The 24,598-nt window shown below is 44.3% G+C and overlaps 1 protein-coding gene across 2 annotated transcripts in view; it reads right to left on the bottom strand.

Moving 5' to 3' along the window:
* Window positions 1–10,406: 10,406 nt before the first annotated feature.
* SMPX (small muscle protein X-linked) overlaps window positions 10,407–24,598 on the bottom strand; it is a 60,506-nt gene continuing 46,314 nt past the window's right edge. The window contains exon 5 of one of the 2 annotated variants that reach the window (XM_032330651.1): window positions 10,407–10,820. The gene's annotated coding sequence lies outside the window, so the exon portion shown is untranslated. The remainder of the gene's footprint in view (window positions 10,821–24,598) is intronic. The other variant, XM_032330649.1, reaches the window with a different exon arrangement.

Genomic DNA, 24,598 nt, shown 5'->3' on the forward strand with positions numbered 1-24,598 from the left:
ACAAATTCACATACTTCAGATACATAAATCCTCAAAAAATAAAACTGTGCTGAAGAGAACAATAGGGAGCCAGGAGACAAAAATCCTCAAGAAGTGAGGGAGAGTGGACAAGTGCAGCAAGGAAGGCCAGTGGGAACGTAGTCTGATGGCAAGAGATTCAAACTGGTGGGGGGTAGGCGGTTGAGAAAGGAGGGAAGAGTGTGTGTCGGGGCAGGGAATGGTCTGAAACTGGTCCTGAGGAGCAAAGAAGTCTTCTACCCATCTCCATGTTCTCTACTATGTGAAAGATGAAAGTAAAAAAAAAAAAAAAAAAACAGAAACAAAACAAACAAACGAAAAACCAGCCACCATCTGTGAGGGATGAGCAGGAAGTAATGTCCTCTGGAGAAAGCTGGGTTTTCATTACAGTGTGCCCCTCTGCTCCATTAGGGAGCCCTGTGCTCAGAGTTTGTTCAGAAAAGAGGTTGAGGACAGAGGGGTTTTGCTGATTACCAACTAGGGGTGCTTCAAAGGTGGGACGGAGGGCTGGGGGGTGGAAACCGAATAGGAGATACGCAGAGCTCTGTCGGGTTCAAGAAGACAATAGGAGGGGCACCTGGGTGGCTCAGTGGGTTAAAGCCTCTGCCTTCAGCTCAGGTCATGATCCCAGGGTCCTGGGATCGAGCCCCACATCGGGCTCTCTGCTCAGCAGGGAGCCTGCTTCCTCCTCTCTCTCTCTGCCTGCCTCTCTGCCTATTTGTGATCTCTGTCTGTCAAATAAATAAATAAAATCTTTAAAAAAAAAAAAGAAGACAATAGGGGGATGACATGTCAGTCTGGGCTTCTTGGAATGAAGGAGGAGAAGGGAATTTAGGACACAATGAGACTGGTCCTGGTGGTCTTGAGGCAGATGATGGTGAAGGGGTGTGTGTTAGGGGAAAGTGAGAAAGATGGAGGCCTCCAGCTGCTTGCCTCTTCTCTCCTGCCGGAAGGAAAATGATCCCACCTCTTGTGCGGGTGGAGGGGGTTTCACTCTTGATGTTGCCAGGGGAGATGTAGCAGTCCGAGGAGGGTTGAGTCTTCAGGGAGGACATTATTCTGGGGACCATAGATACTTAATGGGCTGGGTTTCCAGTACCTGCCATAGCCCTACCTTTTAACATCACCTTCAGACCTAATGAGGACAAATAACTCATTTCAGTAACTTCTGTTTCTCTAAGGCTATTTGTTACAAGTCATGTCCTGATGACAGTTTCTGTATGAGTCAGGGTTTCAGATTGCATGCAGTAACCACTGACCCATCATTGGAAGGGTACTGGATAATTCACCTATTCAGTGGGGATGCTGGAGAAGCAGGACTGGAAGGAGAGGGGGAGAGAAGGGCTATCACCAAATCATGCCAGAGAAAAGTTTGGTGAGAACCCCAGTGTACCAGTGCCCAGTACTCAACCTTGCCTCTGGCACCGCTGCCCTCAGACTGGGCAGGCCACTTCCATCAGTCCGGAGTGAATTCTAAATAAATTCTCAACTGTCCACTGCTCCTTTGGCCATACTCAAATGACCTGCCTTCATGCATGTGCCCAAGCTCTGGCTCTCCATGGAGGCAAGTATCAGTCCTTTCTGTACAGGGAGGCAGGGAGAGATACAGAATAACTGAACCTCTAAATGTAAGAGGAGTGAGTGAGTCCATTTGCTGTTCGAACAGGACAATCTATTCCAGCAAATAACTCACAGGTTCTCATATTCATCTCCACGGAGGAATGGTCCTTCTACTAGTCAAAATAAGGTTCAGCTGTGAGTAACAAAAACCTCAAAGTACAAGAAAGTGGTTTCTCTTTTTTCCCTCAGAAATGTGGGTAGTCCAAGAGGATTATGGTGGCTCTTTGGGCTCCAGTCAACACAGCTTCCACAGCATGGCCCAGGGCGGCTGCTGCTGCCCCTGCCGTTGCATCTGCAATGCAGCTAGGAGGAAGCTGACCTCTCCTTTAGTAATACTTTGCAGGAGTTATAAACACTACTTTTGCATAATGACTTTTTTTTAAGATTTTATTTATTTGACAGAGAGAGAGATCACAAGTAGGCAGAGAGAGAGAAGGGAGGAAGCAGGCTCCCTGCGGAGCAGAGAGCCCGATGCGGAGCTCAATCCCAGGACCCTGCGATCATGACCTGAGCCGAAGGCAGAGGCTTTAACCCACTGAGCCACCCAGGCGCCCCTGCATAATGACTCTTAGCAAGAATTTTGTCCTGGGGCCCCTGTGAGCTGCAAAAGAGATGGCTGTATAGGTAAAGTTTAGAGGTTTTACTGCTGAGGAAGAAGGGGAAAAAAGAGTACTGAGGGACCCCTAGCACGGTCTACCGTTTCCAAGACATTTTTATATTTGGCAGCCGTGAAACTGCCTTCTGTCTTTTCTGGACTCACAGCATCCTGTCTCGCTGTGGCCCGGAAGCCACTCAGTGGAAAGGATTTGCTTGCTACCCTTCAACCTCAGATCTTCTCAGGGCCCCTTGTACTGATCTACTCAACGGCATTTCCACCTCGGATGCTTTCACTGCTAATTCCTTCGGGATGCTCTTACAACCTTTGCCAGTTTCCCTGCAGTGTGAGCACTCCACCAAATCAGTGATACCGAGTACATATTGTGTTCAAGTTCTCTTTCTCTTTCGCTCTTTTTACCACTTTACTCAAGAGGGCTTTCTTATTGAACTGATACTTAAGCCCCAAGTCGTGGACAGTTTTGTACTGACATAAACAAGAATGATGAAAAGTGAAGGGTGCTTTGGGGCCGTGGGGCTTAACCATGAGGACTTTATTGCACAGTTCAAAAAATTCTAATAGATGAAACTGCATTCACAGAAAAGAGAAATCTGGGTCTGATGACCTGTTTTTCTAGGGACACATCCATCTATTTTAAAAATAAAAACAAGCTTTCATCGTTACGTAATCTCGTATGTTAATTATATATGGAGAGCAAATAACATTAATCATGTAGTAATTATCTGTATAGATATACTTACATGCTTATTTATATAGATATATGTTTAGTTACTATAGATAGATATATGCCTTCCTGGCTTTATCTCTATATCATTATGATGAAAATGTAGCTTGAAAAATGTATAGAAGGGGGATAGGGGGAGAGTTGTGAAATTAATTGCAATAAGATGTCCTATAGACTTTCTATTTTTATAATGATTTTCATCATCAGTATGTTTCAAAATGTAGGTGGGGGGAAGAGGATGTTACTCCCCTATCCCTGGGTCCTGGGTTTGACCCTTCACTCATTTGTAGTGGAAAAATACCAGGAATGAGTCACCCTCTGAATTAAAGTAATGACAGATATTTAGCCAGTCGTATCTTCAGTAGAAAATGTGTCCATGATCTACAATAATATTATTTTTATGTTTTTGCCATTTGTACATAGAAGTCATAACAAGCCCTGGGCCTCACCTCTTGGCTTGTTCGCTTCAGCACAAATGACTCAGCTTCCATTCTGCCAGTCTCCGCTTGCCTTTGTCCGGGGCTTTCCCTGCCCGGCAGAGTCCACTCGGGCTGCTGCTGCTGCTGGCAGCCCTCGACCAGTGATGGATGGGAGTTGGCCCATAAATATCCCAGCTCCCTTGTTTGAACTGGGATCACTCTGAGCAGTGTATTCTCTTCAGACCCCCTGAGCTTCCCCTGCGGAGTTAGGCTTGAGTTACCTATAATCCTAACTGGCTTCCTGGCCCTATGTCACCTGCCCCGACCCGTTGCTGATGTCTCGTTCTCCACCCAAACAAGCTCCCTTCACTTGACTCTTGCGTCAGAGTCCGCTGCTAGGAAAAGAAATGAAGACAGAGCGAACAAACAAACAAACAAACAAACGATTATCGATGTGCTTACTACCCTGAATATTTGCCTAAATCACAACTTGTGATTTAGAGGAATCTGGATTATGGGGGATTTAAATTAAATCCAAATGACTTGATCACGACTTAAATCATAAGCTATATAGATTCATGTTAAGTCACTGTTGATAATCGCTCCGGGTAATTTGGCGCTGCATATACTCGTCACACTCGGCCCTCAGTGTCCCCCTCCAGCATAGCCTTCGCCACTCTTGTTTGAAAGGATCTGGGTGAAGGGACTGCACGAGGCAGTGTTCTTTCCTCCAGTGGTGCCTGGCCCTGCACTGGGTTGAGGCTCCCTACCTATTGATGTGGCTGCAGTTGTCGTTTTGAAAATACATGCAGCATTTTAAGTGATTGTTACTCTAATAGAGCAGCCAGGATTTAAATGCAGAGCAATCTGAGTTCAGAGACCGAGCTCCTAACTGCGTGCAGAACGGTGGAGCTGGTCCCTGCAAGCCGGAGGGAGGGCTGCTCCCCGCGGCTCTGTGGGCTGTGGCTGTGTTAATCTCACTGGAGTAAGGAAGGCAAATAAGGGATTAAGAAAGGGCTGGTGCCTGAGTCACCCCGGGGCAGCTCCAGGTCACATGCGCATCAAGGCTATGTGACATTTAGCTGTCTCGGGTCACCCCAAGCCAGATTATCTTTTAGTCCTTGTTTGGCTCCCCCATGCACTTGGAAGCTCTCATGCATCCTCCTTCAGAAAAAAATAGATGATGAGTGTTCAATTGTGCACGAAACAGATAGGCGTCCTGGGCTCAGCCAGACCTCAGGGAAGCCACGGAATTTTCCTCAGTGACCTGACTCCAGGGCTCTAAAAGCAAACCCTCTCTCTCCTTCTTTCTTCTGCCCTTCTCTCGTTTTCTCTTTCTCACTGTCTCTCCTTCCTTCCCTCCTACACACGTTTCTCTTTACTACTTCTAAAGCAGCAAGAAAGCCCTGAAGCTTAAAAGCATGTTCTTTGACATGTCTTTGGGTAAACCACGTGACGCCAGGCCACCCCTCAGACATTCTTTGCAGTTCCCACCTCTCTGACCCACCCACGTTGCATCTGGGTCTCTGTAGAGTTCTTAGTACATCAGTTATTAGGCCGAATGGGTCAGGTCTCCAGAGAAGAGTCGGTTGTCCTAAAAATCTGATTCCCAGAACCACAGCAAGTGATTTCAGCTTATTTACTGAGATCAAAAGTTGGCAAATAACCATGATGTCTGAGGACGAGAGACTGTTACATAATCATCCTTTGGCGGAGACAATGGGGTCACATGTTTGCCTGTCTAATCACTGATCGGGGACATGTTTGATTGCAGATAATGTGCTCACTGGCCCACAACTTAATTACTGAGTATCTGAATCAACGAAGCTTTCAGATGTAGGTCTTGCCTAATGGTGCATCTGTTAGAGATCATTGCCTCCATTCGGCCTCTAAAAGAAAGGTCTGGGGGATATGGTGGGTCACTGCCAGCACTGTTCTCTGTGACCTCTCGTTGAAAAACATGCCAATTCCCATGGTTTATTTTCCAGCCAGCAATAGGCATTATTGTTTATATCCAGGGCCAAATGAAGGAATGACTCCAGGGGGACAGATACTGGTAAAGCCTCTGGTGGACACACACTCTCCGAGGAAATTAATGCCACAGTTATTTCAGCATATCTGCAGCCAGAGTCCAGTTATCCAGATGGGAAGTTTCCAGAACACAGAGAGGAGAGAGTTCCTTTCCTAGCTGGTAAAGAAAACATGTTGGGGAAAAGTCTAGGGAAATAAGCAGTAAGTAAAGTAGGGCCAAAATGTTAAGTCTGGAGGTTGGGGCCCCAACAGTAAACCAGAGTCTAACTATACAGTCTGGAGCCCAGTGGGTCTCATTAAGGAACATCTCTCCTGGCTCTTTCCTCCTTTCCAATTCCAGTCTGTGTGTATGTGGTTTACCTGGATTCCAAGTGAAGCCTCCAACCCTACCCTCCTCGGCCATCATTATCATAATCACAGTGCCTGGCAATGGCTTCAAGATTTAGAAAAAAAGAAGTTTGGGGTGGGATTTTTTTTGGGGGGGATGGTTTTTTTGTTTGTGTACGATTTAAGGAATCTTGGTCTGTGCACAATTATTTAACCACTAGGGACAAATATGCCAGTTTTCTTGCCTGCAGATTTAAATAAATCCTGCATGCCGTGTTAAAGAAATTCTAATAAAGTTGGATTCAGCCAGATTTTAGAACACTAAGGAAATGCCTAATTTCCAAGACTGAGCAGAAAAATCCATGCCCTCATGGGTGTCCAACCCCCTAGGAGTTGACATATTTCCTTTGGCTTCTTCAAATGTTCATCACCTCCCACTGAATGCAGGAAAGCTCAGGTCAGGCTGGGTGAGGAGGGTGAGGGCTGCCTGAGCCCAAGAATCTTTCTCTGGTGGTCAGAGCCAGAAGATGCAGTATCAAACCAAGCCAGAAAAAAAAAAAAAGTTATAAGCAAGACACAAAACCTCCCTTCCCCTTTTTTTAAATTAAAGCTGTAAAACAGTATGGTTTGTGTGAGTATGTGGCTTGAATGTTGGTGTGTTTCAGAAGGCTCCTGAACAAATTCCTCCAGCACCCTGTCTTGTCTAGCATACCGTAGATGCGTGTGCAACATTAAAAAGCAGGAATTGCTTCCAGAGGAGCCTAAAATTCTCATGTTGTTTGTCTAGAGACCATAAGCAACCCGCACTGAGATTAAGCCCTGCCTGCATTCCACTCCAGCCCCCAGTTGCTCCGCCCAACTCAGGATCACATTTGAAAGTTAGATTGTAGAGGACAGAGCTGCTTTTGCTTTGCAGCCCATCTGCAGGCATCCAAACCCCAAAGGGATAGCCCCTTTCCCGGTGGAATCTGTGTCTTGTATATATCTTCACTGAACCAGGGAAAGAGCTGGTCATAAAAAAAGAGCCTTGTTATCTGATGGTGCAGCGTCTCTTAGTCAAGGATGGCACTGAATTATTTTGCACAGAAGTCAAATGTTATAAGAGTGATTTTTCTCCTTTAATAAACAAACATTGGGTTGAAGGATATGAGGCCAAGTGCCTCCCAGAATCTGAAAATGATTGCTTAATTGAGGTTGTTTTTCTTTCTCTGAAGAACACCTCTAGGTGATGGTGTTGTTAAAGCTATAATCTTATTTTACAGCTGAATCCCCTCTTTTATAGTCAGCGTATATATATTTTTTTGACAGTGTGATTTGCCTTCAGTGCAGAATCAAAGCTGGTTTGGTCATTTGCTTAGACAAAAAATGAACTCGGGATATGAACTTGAATGGTTTTCTTCACCTAGCAACATGCTGGTGGGTCATGTTCTCTTCAAGTGGGTGTTCTGTGTGGGGCTTGTTGACTGAATACACAATTGTGTTGGAATGTTATAGTACTATATATCCTTTAGAGAAGAACAGAAATGTCATTAATGGTATGTGAGGCAAGAAAGTAGCTGCGGGCCACATTGATGCCTACATTCAGCATCGGGTTAAAATCCCAAGGGAGCATCAATTAACAAGTTAAAGGCGGTGTCTATTTCAAGCTAGATTGCAAAGCACTGGGTAATGCCACACACCTTCAAGGGGAACTAGTTGTAATTGATCAACCTGAGGTCCTTGAATCCAGATGAGCCCTGTTCTCATTCCTCATGAAACTTTCCATGTCTGATCTCAGAGGAGGGAGCCCTAATTTGTCAGCTCAAGAACGTCAGAGTGGTAGCTGCTTGGGATGGTACGTTCAGATTAGTAGTGTTCCTTATCAAAAATGAGAGGCTTTTTGTAAATCCTCTAGCTGTTCTAGTTGGAAATGAGGGATTCATTTGAGTAATTATCATGTCCAATGCCCTGGGCCTAACTTTTAAAATTCTACTTTTGTCATTCAGCTACTCAGGAAGTGACCTTGGAAGCAAAGCTAATTACCTTTCAATCTGTGCTCTTAAAATGTAAAGATCATTAAAAAAAAAAAAAGGTGGTTGAGAAGATTTTGGAGAGCCCTGCTTATTCCAGATGGCTTCTGCTCCAAAGGGAGAAGCTTTTCAAGTGTCTCACACAGTCCTGAGCCTCGCAGGGCCTTCTCTTGCATTCACTCAATCACAGTATGGGAAAATCCCATCCGGTGAGGGAGGGGGGAGAGGGGATGTGAGGAGGGGTGGTTGAAGCAAGGTGCTCTTCTGGGGGAATGTGCCATGCACCTCCCAGCACTCAGCAGAGAGCCTGCAACAGAGTAGGTAGCCAGGCAGTGTGGGCAGAGCGACTGTGATCACACTCAAACATCCCCACCTGTCAGCGGAACAGCTGACGCTCCTACCATTTACAGCACTTGTACTAAAAATGCTATTGTACCTTATGCTTTACTTTAATTGCTCAAACTGATGTCATTTCTAGTTTTGTTCTCTCTCCTCACGAACCTTCAACTACTTTTATCTGGTTCCTTCCCCATGGAAAAGTTGCACAATAATTGGTTGATTACAAACACATAAGATAAATAAGGCTATTTCAACATGATATACGGGTTTTTAAAAGAGCCATTTAGCGAATTTTTAAAATAACTTCATTGGAAATATACTATTTTTTCCTACATTATATGTGCTGTCTAATGGATGATAGAATGTGGAACTTGCTAAATCCCAAATACAGTGAATTTATGCCTTAGCAAAATAAAATACGTAGTAAATTAAAAGCTCCCCACAGATTGCTGAATTTGTCTGATGCCTCCGCTCTGTATTATGCTTCACATTTGACTTGGGAGACTGCAGGAAAATGTGAAGACAGCTTCTGTAACATCCAACCAGAATGTCGTTTTGAAACTGAATATGGATCGTTTATAAATAAACAAAGGGAACATAGAGATTTAAAAAAAAAAAAAAACCTACCCAACTACCCTAATTAGGAAAGAGCAGAATGGCCTGAGGCAACACAATGCCATGTTATTTAGGACCTGTTCTGCTGACAGACGATTAGGCAGGCCAGGCGAGCAAGTTCTGTTCTGACTGATATTCTCCTGCTATGTGTCTATATTAGATTTAGATCGCGAGGCTGAGCCATATCCCAGAGAGATACCTGGGACCCGCAACCAGATGGCCACCCTTTCAGGAAAACCTAGACTCATCAGGCCCTACTGAATCTACAGCCAGTCACGTGTGTGTGCATGACAGTCCTGCTTGGGGAAACTGTTCTCTACAAAACAGAAAAGCTAAAGGCTAATTTTTGCTTCAGATGTTTAGATTATGTCTGGGTTTTTTTGTTTTGTTTTGTTTTGTTTTTAATGAGAGGCCCTGAAGCAAGGCAAAAAGTCATGGTGCTGGGTTCTCTGCATATCAGACAGGTGACACACTAGCCTTTAAGATAGTGTGGTTCCAGGGCGCCTGTGTGGCTCAGTGGGTTAAAGCCTCTGCCTTCAGCTCAGGCCATGATCCCAGGGTCCTGGGATCAAGCCCCACATCGGGCTGTCTGCTCCACAGGGAGCCTGCTTCCTCTTCTCTCTCTGCCTGCCTCTCTGCCTACTTGTGATCTCCATCTGTCAAATAAATAAATAAATAATTTTTAAGATAGTGTGGTTCCCAGTATCTGGTTCCTCGGGTCTTCACACTGTGAAGTCGCCTGGCATTTGGAAAGATCAGAAGACTCTAGAGGGACATGGGTGGCTCTTTCTGGTTTATAATAGCGTTGGGCACTGATTAAGTTTCATGAAGACTCTCCATCTTAGCAACAGGAGACACATTTCACCTTTCTTTGGATGACTAAGGTATGAACTGCCCCTCTCTTTCATCCTGATCTTTCAGCTTTATCTTGTTGTGCCTTTTGATGAACTCTCTCTCATCTGGGCAAAGGAAATTTCCGAGCCTCTATGAAAGTAAAAGGCATTCACTGTAAAGGTCATTCTTGGAGGAGAAGTATCAACGATGCCCAGTTCCTAAGACAATATTTAACTTCATTTGCCATCATCGGTGAGCCATAGTTTTATCCATGGTACCCAGTTATTCAGAAGGAGAAGCCCCCTGTAAGCAACGTGGGATTTGACTGGCTCTTTTTTAAAAAATATATATTTTTTTAAAACATTTTATTTATTTATTTGTCAGAGAGAGAGTGAGCGAGAGCGAGCACAGGCAGACAGAGTGGAAGGCAGAGGCAGAGGGAGAAGCAGGCTCCCTGCGGAGGGCAAGGAGCCCGATGGGGGACTCGATCCCAGGACGCCGGGATCATGACCTGAGCCGAAGGCAGCTGCTCAACCAACTGAGCCACCCAGGCGTCCCTTAAAAAATATTTATTAATTTATTTTTTTATTTCAGAGAGAGTGAGTGAGAGTGCTAGTGGGGGAAGGAACAGAGGGGGAGAATCTTCAAGCAGACTCCCCACTGAGTGTGGAGCCCAACACGGGTCTCCGTCTCAGCCCCCATGAAATCATGACCTGAGCCAAAACCAAGAGCCAGACATTTCACTGACTAAGCCACCCACGCACCCCTGGTTGGCCCAGATCTCATTTCTCTCCGTGTAGGGGAATATGTAGCCATCTGAAGATAGGAAAATTAATTTCATCTAGATTCACATTTTATATTTACTCAAGTTTGAACTCATAAAAAGTTTATTGATATGATTTAGGATGTGAAGAACTAAAATACATTCCAAATATTGATCAAAATACAGTGTAGAGAACTTTCTATCAAAATCATTGTTATGCATATTGCCTTATCTCTCTCTGTAAAATCCTGTTCCTCCTCAAAAGCACACCCTCCAGTTGGTGAATTCTTGAGCTGATTTACTTTGCAAGGTGCCAAACATGAAGATAAATTATAGTAAGTAGTGCAGCCAACTAGAAGACAGAGATATAAATGTACAAACAAGACATTTCTGTTAGAGTCTCAGGCATTCAGGAGGCTCATAATCTTCATACAAATATATAAAATGTTTTCATGAGCTTTTCTCATTGGAATCCATTCTTTCTCTTCAGTTCTTCACATCAAGCCTGCAAAAAGAAAAAAAAAAAGGAAGCATTAGTTTTGTTTTCATGAGATACATTTAGGGATAGCTTGAAAGTCAGTATGATAGGTGAAAGTCAAAATTGAAGACCTCATTTTCACTTGGAAACTTCATCTCTTGTTTCTGTGGATGTAACATGAACTCTGAGTAGGTATAACCATCAGTTTGGGCTTTAGTGATCTAAGTAATTCCGAACTAAATTAGGATGGCTTCCTTCTGAGAGAATTAGAGTATGATGTTAACCTTATGGTTACGACTGGCAAGACCTTTGGTGCTTGTGGTAAGTTTGCAATCACGGCTCCAGTTCTCTACCCCTCCCTATAGCCATCCCATTGCCATATAACTTTTTAGTTTCCTCCTATCGTAGATAGGGTATAAATTCCTTGAGTCCGAGTTTGGCCATGAGACTTGCTTCAGCCAACAGGATGAGGCAGAAGTGATGGTTTGCCAGTTCTGACCCTGGACCTCAAGAGGTGTCACATGTGTTTGCTAACTCTCTTGCACATCTGCCATGGGCCTGCCTGCTGGTCCAGGAAAAGAATGAGAAACATGTGCAGCTGAGCCACCCCAGCTCATCTGCCCCAACCAAGCCCCAGCTGATACTGATGCGCAAGTGAGCCCAGCCTAAATCAGCTGAGCCATGAACTTATGATCCAGGGTAATAAATGGCTTTGTTCTAAGCCATTGGATTGAGGGGGGGTTGTTTATGCTCCACTGGCTCATGGATATGGTGCCATTTCTTTTAAAGTCTCTGGGAATGCAAAGATCACTTGACGTTATTGACACGTTTATTTTCCATTATTCCTGGGTGTCATTCCTTGTGTCCTTTACTTAGGTGAACAGGTTGAATCTTTTCTAACAACTGGAATGCTCACATTTTTTTTATTGTCAGTGGCTGGAGAAATAAAACTACACAAACAAAGATCTCTGGCTGCCAGGGCAGACACTAGAGCTGGGGGGGGGTCTCTCCATATCCGTTCTCAACTACTTTCACCCTTGTTTTTCTCTACTACAAAGGCTAGTGACCAAACACTCTACCTCTTGGTATCTCTTCAAAGTAGGGTTAGCCATGGGACACAGTCATGGCCAGGGAGCCCTGAGGAGAGTTCAGTAGCTGAGGTCTTTTAGAAAGCTTTGCTTTCCTGTGTTTTTTTCTTAGAGCCCATTGTCTCATTGAACAGTTACAGCATTGCTGCCACACAGTTTCGGTTGATATGGACACACCTCGTTTTCTTGTGCTTCCCTTTATCACACTTTGCAGATACGGCATTTTTTACAAACTCAAGGGTTGCAGCAACCCTGTGTTGAGCAGATACGTTGGCGTCGTTTGCCCAACAGCATCTGCTCACTTCGTGTCTCTGCCACGTTTTGGAAATTCCCACAATAGTCCAGACATTCTCATCATTATATTTGTCAGGGCGATTTGTGATCAATGATGTTTGACATTCCTATTGTAATTGCTTCGGGGTGCCGTGTACCGTGCCCATGGAAGGGGGCAAACTTAACAAATGCTGTGTGCCTTCTGACTCTTCCACTGACCAGTCCTCCCCCTGTCTCGCTCACCTCAGACCTCCCTATTCCCTGAGACATAACCCGATGGAAATCAGGCCAGTTAATAACCTTACAGTGGCCTCTAACTGTTCGAGATAAAGGAAAAGTCCTTTGTTGAGGCAGACTTCACTTTCGTCTTGTTTTAAGAAGTGGCCACAGCCACCCCAACTTTCAGCCCGCAATGCCCTGATCTGTCAGCAGCCATCCATACCAAGGCAAGACCCTCCACCAGCAAAAAGAGTACAACTTGCTGAAAGCTCGGATGATGGTTAGCAGTTTTGTAGCAATAATGTATTTTATTTAAGGCATGTACATTGGTTTTTTCGACCTAATGCTAGTCCACACTTAATGGACTGCAAAATAGTGTAAACATGACTTTTATAAGTCATATTTTGGGAAACCAAAAAGTTCATTTCAGTCACTTGATTGCAATGGTCTGGAAGCAAACCCACAGTGTCTCCAAAGTATGCCCGTACTCATTGCTGGGATGAAATACATAGAGGTCAAAAGGCAAAGGGAGTGGGCTCCAAGTCTCACAGCTGGCAACACTTGAACTCAGGTGTTTTGACTCCGGGCCTTTTTCCACACCTCTAACAGGGAAGTTTTGGATGGTATGCAAACCAGAGGCAAGGAGAGGGGAAGATTAATAATTATACAGCTGAAAACATGACCAACAGCAGTCAGCACAGGCTCTCATATTTCTTTAGCATTTTTTTTTTTAGAAACTCAGTTTTTGGTCCATGCCAGTCACCAAGAAGAAGCAAGATACCAATTCCTTCCCAGTGCAGGACCTCTGGCTGAACTGCATTTTGTTGACCAGCTACTTCGCAGCCTCATCCAGGCCTTCCAGCTGGTTTGTATCTGATCACTGTCCCTCGTGCACCCCACACTCCGGGTTTGCCGGACACCTACTGCTTCTGTAACATGAGAAGAGCCCTGAGGCCTCGCCCTCTGAGCTTATAACTTTGGACTAGAGTCCCCTGGCCCCTGGCTTCTGACCATGACTCTCCACATAGCACGCTACGTGGTAATTATCTATTCTAGGCGTGCTCTCTGGCCTCTCTTGTCTTTTCTACATAGCTGTCCTGCCATGAAGCTGTCACCTCCGGGAGTGTGTGGACATGTCCTATTCATTTCCACATCCCACTGCCTATCACAGCACCTGGCCCACAGCAGGGCCCTGAGGACTGACGAGCAGGACCATCGGGGACGTGAGAACAGGAGGAGAACTAGACTTGCACTTACAGCCAAAGCCACATCCATCAGCATGAGGCAGCAGGAATGAGCGAGAGACCACGCAGGTACCCCAGGAGTGTTGATTTGATGTGCTGGGTCACTGTGGTGCTGTCACACCCGCCCTGGGACCCGGCTCCGGCCCCATCATGGGCCGCTCAAGCCATCTGACTGCTGTGGTGACTGTGCTAGGTGACATACGGCCAGTCCCTCTGGCTTAGTGAGAGACCCACAACAATCTGCACTCAAAGCTGAGACATTCCTTCGGCTTCTCTGAGCAGCATGGAGGGAGTGATGAGTCATAGCAAATTGTCACTGACGAATCTTCTGTGAGGTGTGATTTCTCTCCCAGAAGTGTCCAGACTGTGAAGTGCCATCTGCAACCCAGAAATGGAAGCCATTTCTGCGACAGGCTTGATCTGGACTTTGACCACCACATATGTCCCCGGCGGATGAAATTATGGCCAGACCGAGACGTATAGGATGAACCATTTACCATGATCCTTTAGGGACCCCATGACTGGGGTTAGCCTGTGGACCTCTGATTTTGAGACAGTTTTGGAAACACAGGCAAATGTTGACCCAGTCTTCCCAGATCATCGTTGCCACTGTAAGAGGGCCAGATGGCTTAGAAAAATAAATGCGTGGAATTCTTTGTGCAACACACTTCCCAGGGGAACTGTGCGTTTTCCCCTTCACTTACCGTGCCCACAAGCTGTGGGAAGCATGTGGAAGCTGGTGGAAGAGGGGGTCCCTGTGCCCAAATCACTGGCCTGTGCTTCATATGGGGGTGGAGAAGCGGCTGATGGTGTCAGTTCTGACCACCTAATGTGTGCCGCTTGACACAGTTACTTCATTTAATCTACAGTGTGAACTCTGTTCTCCCTTCTAGAAGGAGCCAGGCAGGAGGCAGCTGATGGGACAGTGGAGTCGTGGCATTTGTCCTTCTGCAGACAACCCTGCCCCCCCCCCCAGCTTTCCTTCTCGCTCCTGGGTCGCAGTGGAATCCAAGAGGACCCCGCAACCCTGGACACAGGACACTGCATATGGCTATGGTCACATATGGTCCTTCCAGCCCTGCCAAGTCCCCAAAGGACCAGAGACTCCATCCTTGGCCTTGTGGGACTCAGTGTATTCTCAGAATACCTGCCAGTTACCAGAATACCAGAATGCAGGAATTTGCAGAATTGGGGTCAGGGCTCAATTTTACAAATGGGAACAATGGGAAAGGATCCAGAGCTGAAAGTGCTCATGCTGCAAAGCACACTTGTTTGTCGGGTTGTTGGAATGCAAGTGTGTTGGGCGGCATCCCGGGCCACGCCACTTTGCTGCCTAGAGAGCAGCTGTCAGCTACTGGGCTGTGTCCTGTCCTCCTGTAGGGACATTCGTAAGAACGATGGGGCCTATCAGGCACCCTGCTGAAAAGCCACTCTCCAGATACCCCACGCACCTTTTGTACCCAAATCAAAAAGACACGGGCCCCACTTCCAGTTTACACTTAGGAAGAACACACTTTGGTTGGTACAGGGTAATGATACCACATGTCTCCCCAGTGTCACCCTAAGTCCAGGCTGAGGAGCATGTGATGTTTATGCCTTGCCATGACCCATTTATAGCTGTGTTAGTCATAGTGACCACGGTCCCTCATACATCATTTATGAAACAGAGTCCACTCAACACTTGTCTGCCTTTAGTCCTTTAACCAGACACTCGGGGACTGTGCAGTGATTACTTCCTCCTAGGGGGTGCTAAATCAGAGAGCCATAAACACAGTGACACTCAAAAGTCGTCAAGAGAAAGGGTGTACCTCATACTCTGTTTGGTTCCATATGCAATCAATGGCTGACCATGCCCCCGGCGCCAACTGGCAGAAGCTTTGGAATTGGTTAGAGGGCGTCGGTAGGGTCCTCTGAGTTGATACAGAACATTCACACAAGTGGCCTCTGCCGATGCCCGCGTGGGGAGGAAGGGGGTACAAACTACACCCGGGGCCCTCTGGAACCTCCCGCGCCAGGGTCAGGGAAGCAGGAGGAAGTGCACCGCACTTAACTCCAAACCCGGAATTCTCTTTGATCCCAAGCAGCCACTCATAAGGTAAAAGAAACAAAACTTGAAGTAAAAACTTTAAAAACATTTTTCTTAAACCATGAAGCATCCACCCAGATTGGCTTTTGTCCCTCAGGAAGCCTTTGGTGGAGAAAGCGAAAACTGAAAGTTTCTACCAACAACTAGTAAAAGCGGGGAAGATGAGAAAAAGCACAAACAGCAGGATTTTTTTTTTTTTCAAAATTCTGCACCTAAAATCCAGATTCAAACAGTGTTCTGTGCTGGACATGGAGAATTTGAGTAAAGAAAAGGGAAAATGTGTGTCCAGGTTAAATCTCAGTAAAACAAGTTCAGAAGGTTTTGGGGGGTTTTTTGTTTTGTTTTGTCTTGTTTTGTTTTTTGTTAATCCTGTTGTATTGAGAACTTGTTGTACTGGATAATCAAGCCAGAGTTGACAGCCGGCAGCTGAGACAACATTGAGCTTGTTTGGGGAGATTTTAGCAGAGAAAGGGGCCAACGAGATCAGTCACCACTGGCAGCCCCTGGTTTGGTGGTCAGTTTCTCTCCATCCAGCAGAGCACAGACCTCCCTGTTTCTAAGGGGGACAGTGACTTTCTGGAGAAACACTGACCCAAGACTTCCCACGCAAAGCACAGCTCACCAGCACCAACCGTAGGCAAAGTGATAAAACAAATGGAGTAGACTGGTATCCTATCCAAGAGATTCTCAGAGGTTCCAAAGATGGCGACCCCCTTCTGTGTTGTTTAGGCCTGAGCATTCAAGGCCTAGAGACAATGGTGCTTGCATCAGAAATATCCAACATCCTCTTTAGAAACATCTGGCAACAGATCTGTGGCAGTCACAAGTTCTGGAACATCCAAATGGTAAACCAATTACTTGACATAAGGTTAACAGAACCAATAAAATAAATCTACTGCTCTCTGTCTCTCTCTTCTAAGGTGCCCTGTAAAACATATTGCCATGGAGATGACCTTAGAGCTGACTGACCTTTTTTGTTTGTTTTTGCAGTAACTGATGATGGTACCAAGAGGTCCAAGGACTCAGTATTCAAATAAAAACCTAGCATTTGATGTTCTGTCAGGCAAAGATAGAACTACAAAGCTTTAAAACTTTTTGAAGATGAGCAGAACTAGAATTGCTCCTCATTTTAGAAATTAGGAAATTAAAATCCAGAGGGTTTGAATCACTGGTCCAAAATCACACAAACTAATTAATGGCTGGTCCAGGATTAAAAAGCCTGTCTGGAGCTCTTTCCCCAGTGCTAAACCTCTTTTTCAAAACTCATATAAAATGGGCACAAGTCATCTGTATGTATTGATGGTATTCGAGACACCTTGCAGGAACAACTGATACAAAGAAATACGTCTGTAGTGTATCAATAATTAGACTTAAACGTTCTTGTACTTGTTCTAATGGACACCAAAATACAGCTTAAAAAATATTTCTTGCCTTCTCAGAATTTAGAAGTATTTCTTTTTTAATATTTTTTTGTCGAGTAAATGCACAAATCTTAAGGGAACAGCCTGATGGATGTTTTTCTATGTATGTGTGTATATACCATGTATGACTTTTATTTGTACATAGCTTTTCAACACTACTGGATCTGCCAGCATATCCTCAAAGGTTGGTTGGTTTGTTGGTTTATTTGAGAAATACAAGTTCCAAGAGACAATAAAACAAGTTTCACTTTTGAAAGAAAAGGAAAGGAAGAGGAAAAAAAAAAACTTGCCATGGTCAGATAAATAGAAAAAGACTGGGTTAAAAACAAAGATAAAGCATTTTCTAAGTTTTACGGCGGCTCAGAGCTTTATTTTCTTTCATTTTTTAATTTAAATTCTAATTAGTTAACATACAGTGCAGTATTAGTTTCAGGAGTAGAACTCCGTGATTTATCACTTACATACAACACCCAGTGCTCATCACAAGTGCCCTCTTTAATCCCCATCACCCAGCTAGCCTAGCCCATACCCTACCCCTCTCCTTCCAGCAACCCTTGGTTTGTTTTCTATGATTAAGAGTCCTTATGGCTTGTTTCACTCTCCTGTTGTTCCCCTTTCCTATATGTTCATCTATTTTTTTTCTTAAACTCCACATATGAGTGAGATCAAATTGTATGCCTTTCTCTGACTGACTGACTTACTTCGCTTAGAATAATACACCCTAGCTCCATCTGCGTCATTGCAAATGGCAAGATTTCATTCTTTTTGATGGCTGCATAGTATCCCATTGTATATATCCACGACACCTTCTTTATGCATTCATCAGTAAATAGACATTTGGGCTTTCTCCATAGATTAGCTATTGTTGTTGATAATGCTGCTATCGACATCAGGGTGCATGTACCCCTTTGAATCTGTATTTTTATATCTTTTGGGTAAATACTGAGTAGTGAAATTGCTGGATTGTAGAGTAGCTCTATTTTTAACTTTTTGAGGAACCTCCATACTGTTCTCCAGAGTGGCTTTACCCACTTGCATTCCCACCAACAGTGTAAGAGGGTTCCGCTCTCTCCTCATCCTGGCCAACACCTGTTATTTGTTGTGTTGTTAATTTTAGCCATCCTGACTGGTGTGAGGTGGTATCTCATCATGGTTTGGATTTGTATTTCCCTAAAGATGAGTGATGTTGGGCATCTTGTCATGCGTCTGTTAGCCATCTGGATGTCTTTGGAAAAGTGTCTCATCATGTCTTCTGCCCATTTCTTAACTGGATTATTTGGTTTGGGGGTGTTGAGTTTAATAAGTTCTTTTAGGATTTTGGATACTAACTAGATTGCTTTGAGTAGTATAGATGTTTAAAAATGTTTGTTCTTCCAACCCATGAGCATGGAACACTTTCCCATTTCTTTGTGTCAGGTTCAATTTCTTCCATAAGTGTTCTAGAGTTTACAGAGTACATACAGATCTTTTATCCTCAGAGCTTTAAATATGACAGATGTATATTGTGTGTTTTGGGTGGTGGGGATGACACCATGTAGTGTTTTCAAAATTGACTTTGTTACTTAATCATTCTTCTGGTTTTCTAATGTTTGTATTCTTTTTTCATTAATCATTCATTAATTCACAAATAGTGTCTGTAGTATTTCATCAAGTAGACACCCTAGAGTTTACTTAATCATAATCCTATTAATGGGTATTTGGGTTTTTAATCAGTTTTGTTATCATAAATGAACAAAGCTTTTTCCACATGAACATTTTCTTTAGGATGGCTTCCATCAAGGCCTAACTGGGCTGGGGGAGATAGAAATTTGTCATGGCTGGAACTTTCTCTATTTACTAAGCCCCACACCCTCATTGTGTAGGCTAGTGGGGTGCCTCCTATACAGAAGACTCTCAATATCTATGGAAGGAATAAGCAGGCATCTGTTTCATGATCATTTTCCCACTCCTCTTGGTGAATATTATAAGAGGAAAATTGGTAACTCTTTTTTCATGGAGCATCCCTTTGATTACTAGCAAAGCTGCACATTTTCTCATGCTTCTCTAATTATACATCCACTTTTGTGAATTGTGAGTTCATTTCCTTTATCTGTTTATCTATTAAGGTGTTAGTGTTTTGCTTCCCAATTTTCATGGGCTCTTTATATAATTGCACATTTCATGCAAAACAATTTTCTTGATAGAGCTTGCTGTTTAACGTTTGGATTTTTTTCAAGTATAGACATTTTTTTTTAAATTAGTAAGATTTTGAAAGATGATTCTGCTGGCTCTTCTTTTTTTAATTAAAGTTTTAAAAGTTTTTTTTATTTGAGTGTAGTTGCCACATGATGTCACATTAGCTTCAAGTGTACAATGTATGCGATTGGACAAGTCTATCCATTATGCTATGCTCACAAGTGTAGCTCCTGTCTGCCACCAGACAGCGCTATGACAGTACCACTGACTATATGGCTTTTACTTCTTTAAGAAGTTACCTAGGGAAGGTTAAACCAGTGCCTTCATTTTCTTTCCCCCAAATTATTCCAGCCATGATTTTAAGTTGGTTACAGCCAGACCCTACCTTTTGAAACCATCATTAAAGGACTTGAATTCTATCATCTTAAAAGGGGTAAGAGGTCAAAAAAGAAGGATATTCATTGGAAGGAAAGAAGCATCCCTTTGGAGATGTAAGGTCACATTTATAGGCTTTTGGAAATCACTCCCAAAGCTGTAGGGCAGGTTGTTTTTAAACTACCCAGAACAAGAAGCATAAACTTGGCTGCAAGTTAGAATCTCATGGAGAGGTTTTTTTAAAAATCCCAAGGCCCCAGGGGCGCCTGGGTGGCTCAGTGGGTTAAAGCCTCTGCCTCCGGCTCAGGTCATGATCTCAGGGTCCTGGGATCGAGCCCCGCCATCAGGCTCTCTGCTCGGCAGAGAGCCTGCTTCCCTCTCTCTCTCTGCCTGCCTCTCTGTCTACTTGTGATCTCTCTCTCTGTCAAATAAATAAAACCTTTAAAATACATATATATATTATGAACATCAGCCTCTCGTGCTTAGGCAGGGTTGAGAACCACTGGCCTAGAAGGGCTTCTCAGTCTTAATGTCCATAGGAAGCACCCAGGGATCCAGTTAAACTGCAGATTCTGACTCAGGAGGTCTGGGGTGGGGCCTCGGTTGTGTATTTCTAGCAGCCTTCCGAGAGATGCCGTTACTTTCGGTCTGTGGACTACACTTTGAGAACCCAGGCTCTATAAGAGTCATTCTCAATGTGTGGGGTGGTGTTTTGCCCCCGCCCATGGCCATGTGGCAATATGTAGAGACATTCTTGGTTCCGATGTCCAGAAGGAGGAGGTGTCCCTGGCATCTGGTGGGTAGAGTCCAGGGATGCTCTAATTATCCTCCAGGGCCTGGAAAACCCCCACCCGGAAGAGTCATCCTGCCCAAATGTGAATATTGCTGAGGTTGAGAAACGCTTCTGTGAAAGAAAATGATCCCAAACCTGAGCTGGGACAGCTGGGTGCTCTGGTGTGATGAGTCGTCCCTTCTGGTGCATTTCTGATAAAACATAAGAATGATTTTCTGATCAACTTTAATTAGATTAAGAGCCCTTCCTGGAAAATTAACTTACCTACCTCACTAAATTAGCCTTGTAACAGGGTTTAATGACCACTCCTACCTGGTCTAACAGGGTTACCTAACCACATTATTTCTTATTACTAGCCTTTTGAAGCCTCTTTAAGCAACTTTGTTTTTGTTTGTTTTATTGAAGTTTGGTTGACGCCCAGTGTTACATTAGTTTCAGGTGGGCAGAATAGTGTTTCAACAAGTCTCTGTGCTATGCTGTGCTCAAAGGTGTAGCTAGCATCTGTCACCGTGCAATGCCTACAGTACCACTGATTCTGTTCCCTGGGCTGTACCTTCATCCCCGTGACTTATGCAGCTCACGACTGGAAGCCTGTATCTCCCCCTCCCCTTCTTTAAACAACTTTGAAATAAAGCTTTGACATGTACTTGCAATCAGTTCATCAGAGAAGGGGTCCACACCCTTTTGCCTTGCCAGCCACCAGAATGGTTCCCAGGTGGGACCCTGTTTAAATGCTCAGCTAATGCTTACCGAGTACCTACTGTGGAGACATTTTAGCGTAGACTCTGCCTTCAGATCCCGGCTCTCCTGCTTCCTAGCTGCGTCTCCTTGGGCAGGTGTTCTTTTGAAGTGCAGGAAACTAATAGTATCAAGCGTATAGGGTTGTCGGGAGCATAACTTATTAAAGCATTTAGCAGAGTGCCTCCCATGTAGCAAAAGAAGGAAAAAAAAAGCTCACAAGTCCCACAAAAAAGCTTCTAAGTCAACACCTCCCTTCCTCCCTTTTGCCTTCCAAGCAAGATTCAGTCTTTGTCATCCTGGCTTGAAGCTCTTTGTGGTGCCGATGGTTGGTGGAGGTCTGAGTGGCTGAAGTGGAGAATTGAAACAAGTGTCCTGAGTTGAAATTTCAGAAAAAAGAACAGCTGGGGCAGTCAGTGGATAATTGGGTTTCAGGGAAATAATGAAGAGATAGTGGGGTAAGAGGTCTGAAGGGTAAAGGGATCTTGGGCTGATCACGAATCAAGTCAAGAGACTTTTGGGCTAGTTCTACCATGTGTTTTACAATGTAAATCCTGCTTAGATGAAATCTGCATTCATTTTTGAGGCCATTTTTGGCAACCAATTTATGCTTCTTTCAGATGTGGCTTGGGGCTTAGATGTGCTTAAATGGTCTTAAGGTGGACACTAAAATGCCTGGCTTTAATTTGATTACATCATACGTGAGAAGATGTATTAGGCACTGTGGCTACCCTACGGGACACGTTATTCCCATTCAAGAAACTGGACGTCTAGAAGGACAGTCATAATAAAATAAATGGTAGTCGCTGTGGGTGCTATCCAGTTAAGAGGCCATGGAAGGGCTTTTCAGAAAGTCTATTTCAACTGAGACTCAATGAGGGGTAGGAGGCAGCCAGTAATGGGTATGGGAGAAAGACTTGAGAAGAATATTCTGAGCATGTGTAGCAGCCTCGTGTCAGCATGGCACCTCCATGAACTGGGAGAAGTTCGCTAGGGTTGGAGCAAGGAATGCTCTGAGCGGAACTGAAATGCAAGATGGGGAAAAACTGGTGAGTGTGAGCCAGTTCACACGGGCCCTGGAGGTAGTGGGGAGCCATTGAAGGATGTTCAGCAGGCAGTGACATATCACTTTTCTGATTTTTCTTTTTTCTTTTTTTTTTTTTTTTTTTGAAACGTCTGTTGACTGCAGGGCTCTGGCAACTAAAAACAAGTGAGAAAAGGCTTTGAGAACTGAAGTGCACAGGTCACTTTGACAGCTGTGGGCCATTAATGCTCCAGTTGTTCGGTGAGGTCACCTGTGTGACAGCAGCAAGAATGGCGGGTGAATGGAGTTTTGCAAACCTTCTTTCAAGGTGAGGAGAGGGGTCAAACATGTCAGAACCTCCTAGCACTTGTCCAAGGGCTCTTGCCTTAAGATTGAGGAAGGAGGCACTTTGCCATTAACAAAGGCCCAAGGGCTCCTCAGTGAAGCTGAAGCATTTCAGCTCCAGATGCGAGACTTTCATCAAGGGCTTAGGAAAATTCCCATAGGTCACACAAGCATTACTCGGAGAACTAAATACAAAACAAATCGCAAGTGACCACAGACTGCTGGGCAGGCACTGGGAACTAATACCAAGCTCTTACCTGTCAGTTCGCAGTATTTTGTGGGTTAGGAAGAATGTGAGCTTAAATAGAGCAGAAATGGACAGTCTCTCCGATCCCAAGGCTTAATTTATTGAATAGGGGAAATAAGCCTTGGGAAGGAGACAGATCTGCTCCTAACGATTTAACCATTAATGAAGCCCTGCTATAAATGGAACTCAGGAGAGAAGGTAGCGTGGCAGAGGGCAAAGGAGTGGGCCCCATTAGACAAAATAGGTCAGGCAGGGAGAGAGTCGTCCTGTCTCCTGACTAGTTACGGTGATCAGAGATGACAGGCCTTGTCATTTTTTAACTGATAGAAAAGGAACAGAGAATAAAGAAAAGGTTTCTTTCTTGTTGTCTTTCTTAGAAGACGGCCATTTCAAAGAGGATCCTCAAGAGATAAGAACTGATAATATTGATCAGTTCCGGGTTTTGTGCTTAAAAATCTAAGTGTGTGTGTGTGTCTGCGTGCATGTGTGTGTGTGTGTTTTCAGAGACAGAGACAGTTTTTCCAGAAAAAAAAATTCTGTATTCTCCTAGGGAGTCCCTCTGGCCAGATCACTGCCCTTTATCTGGGATTAATGAAACCCAAATTCCTAAGGAGGGTGGCCTTGCCATTGGTTTGATTTGGGAGGATTGTCTCTGCTCTTTCCTTATTTCTTCTTTTCTTGTTCTTGTTTCACCCTCAGAAATCAAAAGAAAGAGCAGGGAAACATCATAATATGAAAATAAGCCGAGGAGTGAGAACAGCATGCAAAAGGTAAAATTTATTCCTCGAACACTGGATTTTTAGTTGTCTTCTGGATTTGCCTTCCCTTAGAGGTTCTGCTTTTTTTCTCCCTCCTTCTGGAGCACTTCCTCCCTAATGACTCAAGGAAGTGAAGAAAAACCTTTCCTGAGTGCTTGGAATATACACTTGGCTTATACATTGTCTGGTTTCTGAAGGCTTCCTCTGTTAAAACATCAGGGAAACTGGCTTCACATTTGGAAAAAATCTTTCCAATCTTCCCAAAGATAAACAACATTTGGTGTTTTAAATAAATACAAGAAACTGTGGGTGGTAAGGATCGGTGGGGTTGAAAGAAAAACAAATATTGAAATGTTAAGGCTACGTGACTTTGGGCAAACCTCACTTCTCTGGACCTCAGTGTTCTTATTGGTTTTAAAAAAACAGACATTAGGAGAAGGAAGGGAAAAATGAAGCAGGGGAGGTCAGAGGGGGAGACGAACCATGAGAGACTGTAGACTCCAGGAATCAAACTGAAGGTTTTAGAGGAAAGTGGATTAGAAGACGGGTGAGCCCAGTGATGAGTATTAAGGAGGGCATGCATTGCATGGAGCACTGGGTGTTATCCGCAAACAATGAATCATGGAACACTACATCAAAAACTAATGATGTACTGTATGGTGACTAACATAACATAATAAAAAAGTTATAAAAAGAAGGATGCTATTGCAGGCATCCTCCCAGATGGCCCCCAGTAGATCTTGCCTCCTGGTAGTCATACCCGTACGTAGTCCCATCCAATACCGAACAGGACTGACATGGGTAATCAGTGCCATAACAGAAATGACAGAGTGTGACTTCTAAGGCTAGGTCATAAAAACCACTGCAGGTTCCACCTTGCTGTCTCTTGGATTACTTGCTCTGGGGGAAGCCAGCCACCGTGTTGTGAGGGCACAAAAGCAGCCCACTGGTAAGGTCCACATGGGAAAGCACCAAGGTCTTCTGATAACAGTCATCACCCATTAACCAGTGGCGTGAGT

This window comes from Mustela erminea, chromosome X, assembly GCF_009829155.1.
Source record: "Mustela erminea isolate mMusErm1 chromosome X, mMusErm1.Pri, whole genome shotgun sequence".
NCBI classification, from domain to species: Eukaryota; Metazoa; Chordata; class Mammalia; order Carnivora; family Mustelidae; genus Mustela; species Mustela erminea.